The sequence below is a fragment of the Phyllopteryx taeniolatus genome, chromosome 2 (assembly GCF_024500385.1).
Source record: "Phyllopteryx taeniolatus isolate TA_2022b chromosome 2, UOR_Ptae_1.2, whole genome shotgun sequence".
Lineage (NCBI taxonomy): Eukaryota > Metazoa > Chordata > Actinopteri > Syngnathiformes > Syngnathidae > Phyllopteryx > Phyllopteryx taeniolatus.
Window position 1 is genome coordinate 22331393 of NC_084503.1, and position 17091 is coordinate 22348483.

The 17091-nt window shown below is 40.2% G+C and overlaps 1 protein-coding gene across 4 annotated transcripts in view; it reads right to left on the minus strand.

The window, feature by feature from the left end:
- Positions 1-17091, minus strand: part of cdh8 (cadherin 8) — a 253702-nt gene that overhangs the window by 124422 nt on the left and 112189 nt on the right. The window lies entirely within an intron of this gene.

The window sequence follows — 17091 nt, forward strand, 5'->3', positions numbered from 1 at the left end:
ATTTGATTGAGTGATTCTTTCGCTCAACACACTGCGAATCATCTCTAAAGCATCATCAAACGCTAACATAAGCTTAGTTGAAGCCTCTTAATTGTCTGTGTTGTATATCAAACCCCCAACATTGGGTCCACTGATCACTCTAACTAGTCTTTGATGTTAACAAAAATTCTAACATTAAGGTTAATTGAAGACTAAAGTCTCTTTGGTGTTTACAAATGCGCTAATATTAGGTTCACTGAAGACTGAATGGTTTTATTGTAGGTGATATTATCAAAATCCCAACTTTAAGTCCGTATCAGACTTGTGTCGTTTATGTCTTCAAACTTTAGATATTTTGGATGGATTGATAGATAGATATTCGTCCTGTTGGGGGAATTCAAGCATCTTGCAGCTCACAATCATCCATCCATCCATCCATCCATCCATTTTCTGCATCGCTTATCCTCACGAGGGTCACGGGCGTGCTGGAGCCTATCCCAGCTATCTTCGGGCGAGAGGCTGGGTACACCCTGAACTGGTCGCCAGCCAATCGCAGGGCACATATAAACAAACGACCATTCACACTGATATTCACACTAAGGGCAATTTAGAGTCTTCAATCAACCTACCATGCATGTTTATGGGATGTGGGAGGAAACCGAAGTACCCAGAGAAAACCCACGCAGGCACGGGGAGAACATGCAAACTCCACACAGGCGGGGCCGGGATTTGAACCCCGGTCCTCGGAACTGTGAGGCAGATGTGCTAACCAGTCAAACAATGTGCCAGCTCACAATCAATGGACCAAAATACATACATATGCATGTACACATTAATAGGATTACATAGCAATAGCAATACACCATATAAGACATACAGACAATAATCACCAAGTCCAAATGAACAACCCAAATGATAGAAATTAGGACACTTGTCGTTGATATGTTTAAACACACTAACGTTAATTCCTCTACACACTCCAAGGTGTCTCTGATGTTGACAAAATACACTAACGATAGCTTTGTTGAAGACTCAAAATTGTCTTTGATTTGAAAAAAAATGTCAACGTTATGTTCATGGGAGACTAAATTGAGTGTGATGTTTACAAATGCTGATATTCAGTCCATTAAAGACTAAAAATTGTCTTCAAATGCTAATGTTTGCTGAGTTGAAGACTTAATTGTCTGTAATGTTTATATAAACACAGATGTTGGGTCCACTGAGGACGCTAAATTGCCTTCTAATTCTTATAAAAACACTAAAGTTAAGTTCACTGACGATTTGAAATGAATTTAAATGTTTAGAAAAACAGTCAAATTAGGTTCATTAAAGCCTGAATTGTCTTTATTTACAAAATTAATATTTTCTAATTTATAATACAATACTAAATTATTGGAAGATTAAATTGTCTCATATTTACAAAAAGCCTAACGTAAGCTCACTGAAGATTAAACTGCCTTTCAGTGCCTACAAAAACACCAGCGTTGAATTCACTGAAGACTGAATTCTATTGATGTTTACAAAAATGGCAATAGTGACACAGACGAAACACATTCAACTGGAGGGGAGCTTGCGGCCAGTTTAGTTCAGCACATCTCAACGCTAAAACTGTGGGCCATAAGTAGCACTGGCCCCTTGTTGTTACACATCACACAAGCAACAAACCAACACACAAAAAAAAAATAAAATCACCTAACCGGCCTTCAGATGCTGCATGAAATATTCGCTAGCACACACACTGACCACCGCTGTACAAATAACTAGACCCAAAATGACCACACCAAACTGCATGTTGCTCATTATATTTTGGGTCATTTTACCCTCATCACTGGGCTAAAGCCGCATTACCCTGATGATAGAGTCCGGGTCATGAGCATGAGTAGAGCTAATGAGTCTGACAATGAATAGGCAAAAAAAAAAAAAACGGGGGAAAAAAGGTAAAGCTTAACTGGGCTGTTTATTAAAGAGCCAATGTTGCGTCCACTGGAGATTCTGAATTGCCTTTGATGTTTACAAAAAACGCCAACAGTGACAATGACATTTATAAAAACGGACACAAGGGCTTCTATTTTTATTGACCGCACAGCTGCATTTTAGCATAAAAACTGGCACATTTGGTGAATTTGGTTTGGGGCAGACAAACATACAGGCAGACAAACATGCAAGCTCCTTAGATGTGTGTAATGGATGACAGACTCAACAGCGGTCATCCAAACCGCTTAATCATTGTAGAAAATTCATTGAACGCATAAATATTATCATCATTATTAGATTTTTAAATCTTCCCACGTGCTGGGCGGCATGCAGCTATGGTGGGGGTGTAAACAAATGATCGTTGGAGGGCCTATTGATACATACAGTAAGTAGGGGTGCAGAAAATTTTGGTCTGGTTCTCAAACGAGTGCACCAGAGGTTGCTATTTTTTTTCATGAACCACCACGCTTACTGCATGAACTTACTTTGGAGACATAGGTTGTAGTTGTTACGGAAAGGGCAAAACCTTTGTTTGCTGAATGACCTTTTTTCCTTTTCGTTTTTTTTGCATATGCTTAACATATTATTAGTCTTAGTCTGAACAAGTTCACAGCTGGTACACAGACTGTACATACTGTACATACTTGTAGCAATAGCCATTCATTAAGACATCCATCCATCCATTTTCTGAGCCGCTTCTCCTCACTCGGGTCGCGGGCGTGCTGGAGCCTATCCCAGCTATCATCGGGCAGGAGGCGGGGTACACCCTGAACTGGTTGCCAGCCAATCGCAGGGCACATACAAACAAACAACATTCGCATTCACATTCACACCTACGGGCAATTTAGAGTCCCCAATTAATGCATGTTTTGGGGATGTGGGAGGAAACCGGAGTGCCCGGAGAAAACCCACGCAGGCACGGGGAGAACATGCAAACTCCACACAGACGGGACCGGGAATTGAACCCCGCTCCTCAGAACTGTGAGGCTGACGCTCTAACCAGTCGGCCGCCGTGCCGCCTTTCATTAAGACACATTGTATATTATTCCATACATTGCATTCTATATATACATGTAATTAGAGATAGATATGTATTTCATAATCCTGAAAGGCAATTTTAATATTATTCATTTCTAACATACCAAAAGTGGAGGAACGGGGTTGTGTCAACCAACACTGCCAGGTGGAAGATGATGGGGATGGGGGTCCGAAGGGCACGAGGGATCTCACACAGGGCAACATTCAAGCTAGCACTGGCCCTGACTTGCAGTATGGGACCGCAGTCTTTTTTGCAACATGGTCCGGTTCCACATACAGACATATTTCGACAGACTATCGTAGCTGCTGTGCAGTCAGACCGAGACACCCACGGAGTCCGGCGCCTCATCGGCGGCCCCTGCGTACTCAGTCACCGTCGATGCCTGTGAGTGTCACTGTTTGCGGGGAACTCCACAGGCTCGCAGCTGAGCTTAACTAAACTGAGAAAGGAACGAATCAATTAGAATGTTCCATTCAATGCGTTCACTGCAGAGCTGGAGCTATCAAATATTTTAGTATTCGAGTATCCTACTAAAAATTGTATCAAATAATCGAGTATTGGGATAAATTATATTTTTGCTTGGTTAAAGACCCATTATGAATACACAAGAAAAAATAAGTGAAGGACCAATTGTTTTTCTTTTTTTAAATAATGAACCGTTTTATTTATTTAATTCACACTGAACAGCAAACCATTTTCTTGTCTAGAAATATTTTATGTGAGACAAGAAAACAAATAAATTTCAGTTTAAACTTAGCATTTTTCACGTAAATAAAACACTTAAGGCATTAATTAAAAAAGGCATAAGGAGCGTGTTGCGCAACTTCACTTGAGCAGCTAGCATTTTAGGATGTGACATAATAATACAGTAGGTTCGTGGCTGTGGGTTTATTAGTTTAGACCAGACTAACTGAAGCGCGGCGCTGGATTTGCTCAAGTTAGGAAAACAGTGACCTAGGTTTTTAAAGACTAACTTGCTCTTATTGATTGCAAAATGCTGACCTCAAGCTTCATTGAAGACCACATTTTCTTTGATGTTTGCAAAAACACATTGGCTAGGTTTAAGGATTGAATTGTCTATGTTACTGACAAAACACCTACCTTAAGCCCGTTGAGGACTAAACTGTCTTTAATATTTACGAAAACACATACTTCAGGTTCATTGAAGACTCTAGACCATGTGCAAATGTTAATGTTATCTTTGTGAAACCGGTAACGGCGCTGTTAATTAAAACGCCAACTTTGGGTCCACTGAAGAGTCAGAAATTGTTTTAATGTTTACAAAAATGCTAACAGTAAGTTCACCAGGGATTTGAAATTGTTTTTGTTTACAAAATGATAATATTGGGTTAATTTAAAATTAAATGTAATCAAATAAAATGTATTTAAATACAATTAAAATTCAATTAAACCAAAAAATTAAGACTACACTGTCTTAGATGTTTACAAAAACATATCCGCTCAAATCTTGGAAAACTGAATTGCCTTTGTCACTTATAAAACACCTATATTAAATGTTGTCTTTGATATTTGCAAAATGTAAAATATTTATGTACTGTATGCCAGGTTATATATTATTATTATCAGTAATGATATTCCCATAGAAGACACTGAATGCTAATGATTTTTCACTATATGAAAAATGATTTAAGAAGGTAGAAAACAGATAAACATCATTATGCAACACTAGCTATGAATCTTTGAACAAAAAGTTTTTAGATTTTCAAATGATCACTTCTACAACTTTCCTAGGAAATCACAATGTCCCATCACTGGTGAGCTATTTATAGAACAGGCACGTATGTGGGGTACTTATGTGGTCCTTGGGTCCACGGGTACCATGTTGAAGACCACTGCTATGGAATGTCTTCAAGTGCTTACAAAGGAAGTGAGTGAGCTTCTCCTCACTAGGGTCGCTGGCATGCTGGAGCCTATCTCAGCTATCATCGGGCAGAAGGCGGGGTACACCATGAACTGGTTGCCAGCCAATCGCAGGGCACATACAAACAATCAACTATTCGCACTCACGTTCACACCTACGGGCAATTTAGAGTTTCAATTAACATACATGTTTTTGGGATGTGGGATTAAACCGGAGTGCCCGGAGAAAACCCACGCAGGCAGGGGGAGAACATGCAAACTCCAGACAGGTGGGGCCAGGGGATTGAACCCCGGTCCTCAGAACTGTGAGGCTGACACTCTAACCAGTCGGTCACCGTGCCGCCTGCTTAAATCCTCTTGATCCCAAAAGGTCAGCAACGTTGAAAGAGATGCAGGAAAGAGACGCCAGGGAGGACTTTTTTCCAATCTGACAATGTTACGTGTTATTTGTTCTTAATAGACCCGCATTGGCCACAGCAGCGCGATGGAGCAATGTTTTGCGCTTCTGCCTTTGCGCTTCTCGATGGTTTTTTTTCCACCCAGAGAAAAGATGAGACTCTAAACTCTCTTCAAAAGCTAACATTAGTTTCGTTGAAGGGTCTTGTCTGCAATGTTTATGAAAACTCAAACGCTAGCTGAACTGTAATCTCTCACTATCCTTTGATGTTGACAAAAATGCCAACGTTATGTTCATGAAAGACTAAATTGACTGATGCTTACAAAATGCCCACGTGAGGACTAAACTGTCCACAGTGCTTACAAACATGCTAACATTTGATTATTTGAAAACAAAAATGCATTTACGTGGTTCATTGGGAACTAAATCATCTTTGTTGACAAAAAAGCAAATATTAGGTTAATTAAAGATAAAATTGTTTTTATGTTAAAAAAGCTAACATTAGGTTCACCAAACTGTAGTGCTGACAAAAATGAAACCTTTTGAATCCTTGAAGACTGTAATGCCTTTGATATGTACAAAAACACTAACATTAGGTTAATTGAAGAATTATCTTTGATGTTTCCCAAAAATGCAAATACTAGGTTCCTTAAAGACAAAATTGTAAATAAATGTTACAAAATTAATTGTGGTTCATTACACACTAAATTTCCTTTGATGTTTACAAAACCATGTATGTTGGGTTCATTGAAAACTAAATTGTCTTTGATTTGAGAAAATCACCAATGTCAGGTTAATTGAAGACAAATTTGTCTTTGATGTTAACAGAATTGCTTACACACACAAAAAAAAAAAAAAACGTGTTGGGTTATTTGAAAATCTTTTTGGGTGTTGCTGAAACCATCGACGTACTGTATGATGAGTTAATCTTCTTTAATGTTCACAGAGAAGCTTACATTAGTCTCGAAGACTGAATTGTATACAATCACATGTATGAGGTTTGTTGAGGACACTAGATTGTCCTCAACATTTGCAATAATATGGAAATTCATCAAAATACGGTTCAGTGGAACAGTACTGATTTGATCATTACGTGTTTGGGCTTAATTTCTTGGTCTCTATTTTCATAGATAGCGCATCTGTGGCAGGGCATAAATTCTGCTCTATCCTGATTTTCGTGTAAGTGCAAGGGTCACTGTACGTGTTTGCCAGACCAATCTACTTCATGAGGGGCATTACAGTGGCGCGAGGGAGTTCACTGCCCTGCGGAGTAAACTTGTGCCTGCTAAGACCACGTCTTGATCTTGATGCAGCTGGCCTAACGCCCATCCATCCATTTTCTGTACCGGTTATCCTCACTAGGGTCGCGGGTGTGCTGGAGCCTATCCCAGCTATCTTCAGGTGGGAGGCTGGGTACACCCTGAACTGGTCGCCAGCCCATCGCGGGGCACATATAAACAAACAACCATTCGCACTCAGATTCAAACCTACGGGCAATTCAGAGTCTTCAATCAAACAACCACGCATGTTTTTGGGATGTGGGAGGAAACCCACGCAGGCACGGGTAGAACATGCAAACTCCAAACAGGTGGGTCCGGGATTTGAACCCCTGTCATCAGGAATGTGAGGCAGATGTGCTAACCAGTCGGCGGCCATAAGTCAACTCCCCATCGAGGAATTTAACCCCGGTGTGTGTATGTTTGTGTGTGTGTGTATATATATATATATATATATATATATATATATATATATATATATATATATATATATATATATATATATATATAGAGAGAGAGAGAGAGAGAGAGAGAGAGAGAGAGAGAGAGAGAGAGAGAAATCTTCAATTTAAATCGGCTGTAGACACACCCACAGTGACGCAGAAGTCCCTCTATCAATATGCTGGCTTGCTCCTGTTTGCTAAATTACCAACACCCAGTCTAGCCCGCCTCCACGCAGATTCACACCGCCCGCCATGCTGGATATACGCTGCTTACGAAACTAGACCCCCTTGTCTTTAAATCGAGGGGCACTGACTCCAATGTTGCCGTCTGTATTGGCCAGCAAAGAACTGAAGCTCAGAGGTGCGGTTGAAAAACATCAACATTCAGCAGTTTTAATTGAGTTTCCTGTCACAGCATTTACAGCAAGCCATTGGACCCTCCAAGGTACAAATTTAGAACCTTTATTCTGACAGTGTACTCATGCAGTACTGTTAGTTGTGGTCAAATTGTCTTCATTGAGGGCTGGTAATTATCTGATGTTTACAAAAACACCTTAGGTCCATTGAAGACTAAATTGTCTTTGACATTCACAAATACAGTACATGTATTTTAGTTTTGTTGAGGATTCAGCTGTCTTTGGTGTTTACAAAGACACAAACCCTTGGTTGTTCATTTTTTAATTATTTAATAATTTTTTGGTCCTGTTCGGCTGTTAGGTCAAGCAGATTGGGTGGGTTGGGTTGTTCAGCCCCCACGGTGCAGGCACAGCAATTTCATGACACTTCTGACAGTCATTGTGCATGCGAAACGAAGTCAATTCACTTGCATGTGTCCGCAGGCACACACCCTTGGGAGTTTGCATGTTTACAAAAATATGTACACTACGTTCATTGAATGTTAAATTGTCTGTTATGTTTCCAAAAACAGGTAGGCTTGATTCTTTCACGACCAAGTTGTCTTTGATGTTTACAAACCCACATACATTAGGTTCTACTAAATTGTCTCATGTTCAAAAAAGCTGGCACACTAGGTAATTGAAGACTTTAAATCCTCTTTGATGTTCACCTATGCTACATTGGCTTCGTTGAAGACTAAATTGTCTTTGATTTTCACAAAAACAGTAACACTAAGTTTTTTAGAGTAAGTTGTCAAAAACACTGGATTCGTTGAAGACTAAATAAACTCTATTTCCATCTATTTCCTACCACCCACACACGCGTGCCCTCTCCCAATCAAGCCTGCGTGGTATTGTTTATCCTGTCAGCATAGGAGGACAGAAGAAAATGTGTCAGTCCTAGTAGAAGATGAGCTTTTACTGTAATCACTTGAACAATCATGCTGTCCTCATGATGAAGAGTCTGCAGATTTGTTTTAAATTTTCAGCTAATAATAAAAACACCCCTCCCCCATCAACCACCACCACACACCCACCCATGGCCCTGTTTCTTCATGCTTAAGTATAAGCCCTCAGAGGGAACTAATGATTCCGCTCTATGTCAGGGCAAATGCGAGCTAGGACGTGTGCTCCTCCCATGAATGTAGCGGGGGGTTGCGCGGGCATGAAACCAGGAATGCTAGGGCGGAGACGCTGTCACATGTCATGGTGGGTTGTCAGCAGACGTCTGCGTGCACTTTGGAGCACCGCATCCAACATCCTACATCTCCCAGGCGAGTGGGTATTCAGAATCATCTTTATTTGCGAAGTATGTCAAAAACACACAACGAATTTGTCTCCGGTATTTGGAGCCGCTCTAGTACGACAACAGACAGTCAATTGACAGAGAATACTTTTGAGACATAATGACATAAAAAAATGCAGTCACTGAGCAATAAAAGGTTACCAGTAATGTGGGAATGCCGGTACATTTTATTTGTATTTGTATTTCTAGCAATTAGAGCAGTTTGTAATGACTAATGGAACAATAGTCCGGTGTAATGACCATTGTGCAAAGGGCGCAGAGACTTCAGGAAATGTGTGCAGTTCAAAGTGACTTGTAGTGCAATAATCTGGGACAATGTCGATTGTGCAAATGTTGCAAATGCTACTCAAGCACATGAGAGGCCAATATTGGTCAACAACAGATATGCAAATAGTGCAGCATGGTGAGACTACTACAGTGAGTGTATAATTAGTAATGTATAACTGGCCCGACAGAGATGTGACAACAAACTCAAGACAAAATTGGCAGCATAATGCAATGGAATTATAAGTTAACTGTTTAAGTAGTTAATGGCAAGGGGGAAGAAGCTGTTGGAATGTCTCCTTGTTTTAGTTTGCATTGATCGGTAGCGCCTACCCGAGGGAAGGAGCCGGAAGAGCCGGTGGAGTGTCCGAGAGGATTTTGCACGCTCTTGTTTTAGTTCTGGCAGCATGCAAGTCCTCAAGGGTGGGTAGGAGGGTACTGACAATCGTTTCAGCAGTTTTGATTGTTGGTTGTAGTCGGAGTTTGTCCTTTTTTGTAGCAGCACCAAACCAGACTGTGATGGAAGAACACAAGACTGATTCGATGACTGCTGTGTAGAACTGCCTCAACAGCTCCTGTTGGAGGCCATGCTTCCTCACAAGCCGCAGGAAGTACATCCTCTGCTGGGCCTTTTTGAGGATAAAGTTGATGTTGATCTCCCACTTCAGGTCCTGAGAGACTGGAATTCCCAGGAACTTGAAGGTCTCGACAGTTGTCGCAGGGCAGTTGGACAGCATGAGGGGCAGCTCACCACAGCTCCAGCCGCTCCACTTCCTGTCGATACGCAGACTCGGCACTGTCTTTGATGAGGCTGATGACTGTGGTGTCGTCTGCAAACTTCAGGAGTTTGACAGCCGGGTACGTTGAGGTGCAGTCGTTCATGTAGATAGAGAAGAGCAGCAGAGAGACGACACAACCTTGGGGCCCCCTGGTGATGGTGGTATGTGTAGATGAGGTGGTGTCCCCCAGCCTCACCTGCTGTGTCCTGCCCGTCAAGAAGCTGTAAATTCACTGGCAGATGGCAGGCGAGACGCTGATCTGGAGAAGCTTGGAGGAGAGGAGTTTGGGAATGATGGTGTTGAACGCAGAGCTGAAGTCCACGAACAGGATCCACGCGTAGGTCCCCACGCTGTCGTAATGTGTTTTGTGCTAAACTTTGACTCTTTCTTAATCTTGTGTTGCCAAGAGTGACAAATTAAATGTGTTAAACACATTAATTTCCAATGCTAGCTGGCTAATTTGAATCACTAACTGCTTAGCATCCAGGGATTTTCGTGCATGTAAATTATGGAGGTGGCCGCCTCCTCCTGATTTTGGACCACCTCTTGCGCTAAAGCCTCTGACATAAAAAAAAATTGCATTGCTTGACCCGCGTTGCGGCAAGTTGGGCGTCATTTCCCACTGCAGTTGTGGTATTATGCAGCAGCGGCGGTCATGGCCATAACTGTCCTTGAGGACAGCAAGGTGTCTGTATTTTTTCATGAGTGAAAAAAAAAGGAGCAAGTGGTTTCCACGCAAAATAAAGTTATTTGTCAGCAGTTAACACCTTCTGTTTAAGCATCACCTTGGGTTACGGAGTGAATTAAATATACTCTCTTTGGTCATTGGTTCTGATTTGCTACTACAGCTACACAGCCGTGCATACAGCGGCGGTCTGCCGAAATGTCCAACCAAAGATCGACTATTCTATACATCCACTGTCTTTGCTCCAATCAGACTGCTGCAGTCATTATTACAGCCAAATTAATCCAGAATTTTACTTTTACATTCAATCCCACACAAAACTGAAGGTCTTTTCAAGGAATTGGTCCACAAAGGAAATGTCCTCAAAAGAAAAATGTCCACTTTCAAGGAACTGACTTCAATAGAAAATGTCGTCACAACCGAAGGTCTTCATGAGGAAATGCGATCACAAGTGATTGTCCTCATAAGGAAATGGTCCAATGTGGAAATATTCTCACTTCTAATGAGAAAATGTCCACAAAGGTAAATGTAAATATCCTCACAACTAAATGTTTCAACCAGGAATGGGAAATGTTCTCACAAGGAAATCCCCAGACCAGGAAATCTGTCAATAAAGATATGCCCTTGACGGAATTGTCCTAATGAGGACATCCAAGGAAATGTCCTCTCAAGGAAATGGTCTCAGAAGTAAATGTTCCAACGAATAAATGTGCTCACATGGAAATGTAACCAGACACGGGATGTGTGTGAAGGATGAGGAAATGCTCATTTCTAACATGGAAATGTTATCACAAAGCAAGGTTCCAAAAAAGCACATGTACCAATAAGGAAATGTCCTTACAAGATAAGGTTGCAGTTAAGGAATAAGAAATTAAGAAATATCCTCGCATGGAAATGTTCCAACAAGGATATGTTCAAATGAAAAAACAATAATGATGTGATGTATATAACAATAAGGAAATATTCTGAAGAAATGTCCTCACATGTAAATGTCCTTGCAAGCAAATGATCCATCAAGAAAATGTTCACAATAGAAAAACAATAGAAAAGGTCCCATCTAGGAAATGTACAATAGATGACTCAAATAAAATTAGTCACAAACAATGATTATTTCCCTTGTCAGTAAAGCTTTTAAATGTCAAATGTCATCTTCCATCCATCCATCCATTTTCTGAGCCGCTTCTCCTCACTGGGGTCGGGGGCGTGCCGCAGCCTATCCCAGCTATCATCAGGCAGGAGGCGGGGTACACCGTGAACTGGTTGCCAGCCAATCGCAGGGCACGTACAAACAAACAACCATTCGCACTCATATTCACACCTACGGGCAATTTAGAGTTGTCAATTAACCTACCAAGCATGTTTTTGGGAGGCGGGAGGAAACCGGAGTGCCCGCAGAAAACCCACGCAGGCACGGGGAGAACATGCAAACTCCACACAGGCGGGGCCGGGGATTGAACCCCGGTCCTCAGAACTGTGAGGCAGACGCTCTAATCAGTCGTCCACCGTGCCGCCAAATGTTGTCTTTCCCCCTCTAATTAAGGATGTCAAAGCAAAGCAGAACGGGATGCTGATCATTCACGAACACTCCTGCACAATAGCGCCCGGGTGACGACAACGACGACTGTGTGATGTCTTGCTGCGATGCCGCTAAATGTCACGATTGTGCTGTGACTCCAATGTGACAAAAACGATGTGCTTGTTAAAACGAGGCCATGGCCAGACAGGCTGTTGGTGTGGGGGTGAATGTCATGTTAAGCATTAACTATGCAGGAGTTTGCATGTTGTTATGTAAAATGTATAGAAACCCCAAGGCTCTTCATTTGTACAGGAGTTTACATAACGCCATAGTGAATGCCAGATGTTGACCTCTTTTGGTTGCATTTGCCATTTGTTTTACCATATAAATACAGCTTTTAACAGGTGATAGTGGCAGAGCCCTGCTGTGAATAGCAAAAAAGTAAATGATGGCTCCCAAAAATGTTTGTAATTGCCTGTAATAATATGATAAACTATAAATATACCGCAAACTATGATTCTATCTGTTACAAACAATATCATTTCAAACTCATCTTTATTTTATTTTATTTATAAACATTACCCATACAATGAAATGGCTTAAAGATTATTTGATTTTAAAAAAATAATGCAGTGGAAGTGCTCATGCACATGCATCGAAAACGCTCCATAACTTTCATTAACAACCCAGGCCCAACATAGCTCCTCCCCAGCATACAAAGCTTGTCTCTCAGTCGAGATGAATCACTTTGACATATTTACGTGACACCAAACTGTACTACTTTCTTATTTATCAATTGTATTTTATTTACAGATATGAAATACCAAACCTATGAGTTCTGAGATACGAGCACTGTTTGGTGGCAGGTGACTTAACTCACGTCACAATAAGCGGCAGCTTGGCAGATATAATAAGTAAATGTTCTTCCAAAAGGGGGCTCCAGGCTGTTACTTGCCACTCTCAGCTGACGGTTAATATCAAATAAACACATAGCCTCCGCTACCTTAATGCTATCATAAAGTACAATGGAATACTCTATAGGCCCACGGGCAAACAATTAGTATCTATGTGGCAGTGTTATTACCCTTTAAGTAACAGATATCAGAACACAAACAGCAACACATGTAGATAGATCATTTAACAATACTCACAGGCATATATTATTTATCCTCTGTGAAGAACGATTAAAATTACTGGCGTACTGAGAAGCAGTTCAGTGAGTGCAGTACTATATATCCATGTCTGGCTCATACTGCCCCCAAGTGGCCAAGGCGTATGTACCAGAATGAGCAGCAAAATGTGTATTGAAAGAGAAAGTGTGACAAAAACTGTTTAATTCTTTTTAATAATGTCATTGTCATTATTATTATGCAGAGTATTATAGTGCTATTTTATCATTAAAACACATTACTTTTTTTTTGTTTTGGTAGGCTGTAATGGATCAATGGCATTTGCATTCATTTCATTGGGGAAAGGTGATTTGTTTGTATTGAGTTACGAGCGTGGTCAAGGAATGAATTCAACTTGTATCTCAAGGGACCACTGTTTTAGACAGGCCTTTGGCAGCATCTTGTGTCATGTTAGATCATTTCAGAGAACGCACATGAAGGCAAATAGGTGAGTTTTTCAGAGTACCTGGGCATGGGTTCCACAGAAAAAAATGTAAATATGTGAGTTCCTGAATAGCAAATTAACTGTATATGTATTTACCTAAAAATGAGTGTTTTTGTTTTTGTATCACATAGTAAAAAACAGTAAATACATTGTATCAGGATAAAACAATAGCCAGCCTGCTTGAGACCAAACAGCAGCGTGATGTAAGATTGCCGTAAAGGTTCAACAGGCAGAAGAGGCTGCTTGTGAGGTTGACCCAGTAGAAAGCAGGCTGGCAAACTTCTCAAGATGAGGCAAAGAAAGTTCCCGATTGCTATTTGCTGTGGTGAATATTAACAGCTGATCAGCTGTTCACGGCTAGCTGCTCAACATAAGGTACACTAAGTGCCACATTAAAGATAAAGAATCCTTTGCAATCCCTGTATTTGAGGTTCACTTTTCAGGTGTTGTTTTTCCCCCCCTCTATACAACCTATCCTCAGCTATTCGCTGAAAACAGCTATTTCTGTACCACCCTAAAATGCCACAACATGCCCCTAAAGCCCTGGCTAATACGAAAGTAGTAATTGGTGTCAAGAAAGTATGTTAAAGTGATAAATCATGGCTCTTCTGAGGTATTTGTATGTCAGGGAGGAGCTAAGTTTAGCCCGGGTTATTACGGAGATCCTTCTCCGCACGTGTATGTTTTTGCTCTACTCCGTGGCTATTAGAGAGATCAAGCTAGCAAACAATTTGCTTGACAACTGCTATTTTTACAGTATGTGAAGACATCATGGATGTGTACTTCTGCTGCATTTTCTCGTAATGAAATCATTTGTAAGTCATTTATTTTTTAAAGATGAGTTTGGAATCATTTGAAAAGGTCTTGAGATCATTGTTTGGGGGTATATTTAGGGGTTAAATGATTTATATGGGCAATTTTCTGGAGAGGCCCCGTTATTCTCAATTTGTTTATATTCGCATCGGGGGTTAGTTCCTAACCCATGCAAATAGCAAGGGTTCACTATAAAACCAAAAGATCAAAATACAGGCGAGCAGCGGCAGTTAATTCATCAGCCGAAAAAAGCAGTTCAAATTGGTGCCACCGTTTCTCTCCATCTGCAACCCCTCGGGCCTGCGTAGCCTAAATAGTTCCTTCGACTGAAACATCCCTGGAAATTAATCGCAGCTTCTCCTATCCCGTTTGTTGAATTTGGACTCTGTTAATTACACCTCCATGAATAATCTGTAACTCTAAATATTGCAAAAACATTTGGAATCTGCAGAGCAGATGGCGCATTGCATGATATATGATAGACTTTGCTATTTTTGGCAATATAGCCCCCCCACCCCACCCCAAGTCTCGTCTCATGGCACATAGCTTTTTATTATTTTTTATATAAATTGGATGGAAAAGACTGGTATTAACTGCAAAATTATTTATTAGTTGGCAAATATGTATTCTTTGGGAAGTTTAATGTTTTTTTTTTTTTTTACTACAGGTGTAATGAAGTTACATCTAAGACTTTTTAAAGCCATTTTGATCAAATTTAAGACCTCTCATTCATTAGATATGACCATTAGGAGTGGGGGAGATGGGCTTAATACTACAGAAAAAATATTGGAATTTTCATGAAATTTTCGTATATTTTTCAAATACACCCACCAGCAAAACTGAATGATTATTGGTGGTTGCTCTCATTCATCTCCACTATGATATAATGCTAACCTTTAATTACAAAGCTTTCCGAAGAAAATATAGGAACATTGCATTGTTTATAGACACTTGTGACGCATTCGAATGGTGCATTTGAGGATTTTGGGTCATTTTTAAAGCCTTATTTAGAAAAAAGTATGACTTGTTAAATGTCACTTTTATCAGACCTACCACTTATTAAATATGACTATTAGAAGTGGGCAATTTGAAATTTTCATAATATATTAAATGTAATGTTTCCAATGTACAGTACATTCCCTGGCAAAACCAAATGATTGTTGGTGGTTGAGCTCATTTCGAGCTTCACTATGCTAAAATGATAATTACAAAGCTTTCCGAAAGAAAATATACCTTTGAATGGCAGATTTGAGAAATATATGTCATATCGCTTCATTGCCAAAAGCTTAGCAGAGCTGTAGTGTTGTTGTATGCACAGATTAGCCTTGAGCTTCTGATGATCTGCATATAAACACGATATACAGTAACGTTGTGAGGTAGCAGTCACGAACGTTGCAGTCACAGCCAGAGAAACTGATATTAACTTTTGCAAATACGCCGTAGAATGAAATGTGACTGCCATTGTGACAATAAAAAAAAAAGCACAAAAGTGGAGCTCATTTCCAAAGATGCCGAGGTATCACTTTAAAAGCCTCAATTACTTTGCCAAATGGCCTATTTGCACAAGTCAGCTCTCCTTTCACACAAAGGGGAGCAAAGTCTGTTGGGATTCCGGAGCGTCTTTGACACGCAACAATAATCAATACGGCTGCCCAAGGAGGTCAATCGCAGTATTGGTGGAGGCCAACGAGTGCCGCTTGCGAATCTCGCTATTCATTTGTTACCAGCGCACACACCCTTCCATTTCCGAGACAATGGGAAGGAGAAAGTGTCACGGCCCACATGCATGCAGGGGGGGAGGGGCTTATAAATGAAGCCTGCCTCATGTAGTGAAGTTACAGTCATTACAATCAGTGTGGAGCAGTAGCCTGGCCTCCCTTTAGCGTTCACGGAGAAGACCAATTATAGATACAAGTCTGCTGGAAAGTCGGAAATATCATTCTTGGAGCTAACCAGTGTTCTGGTTGAGCATAAACAAAAACATGGCCGAGAAGGTAGTATTTGTTTTTTGAAGTCGCAATGTTGCAGAAAAAAAAATAAGAGTACAAATTAATTCTTAAGCTTTTACAAAGTCTATGAGATGTATGATAGATGGTATTAATTCATGTAGATTATATTAATTCATGTACTATTACAACAACAACTTTATTCTCATTACAACATTCTTGTAAGTTTACATTTAGTAACTTTGTTTTTCGTGAAATTATTACTTTTAATTCCCTTTCTTTTTCTATTACATTTATTTCTCATATTATCACAACTTCTTCCTCAGGGAACGTTTCGTAAAGTTAAATCTCATAAGATTATGACTTCTTTGGTATTATAGCTACACAGTTCGATTCAACTCGTGAACACCCATGAATAGCCTTTGCAGTGCGTTATTTTGAAAACAGCATCATCACTTTAAAGAAGAACACAATGTCCCCAGAATGGATTTTCTTTTTCGCAACAGGAGCGCATTAAACAATTGGTTGATGTGATGAATTACTGTATTACTGTACTTTGTCCGCGCAAAGTACTTCAAAGTGAGCACAAGTTAAATACTAACATTTAAAGCCATTATGTAAAAATTTCCACACAAGTTAAATTACAATTTTAGAACAACAAACAATCTTTAAGTGACATGTTAACACTTACTGTAAATATATTTATTTAAACTCGGGAAAGTCTGAGCAAGGATTATGTTAAAAAAAAAAATAGATTACACACCCGTACATCCTTTTATTAGC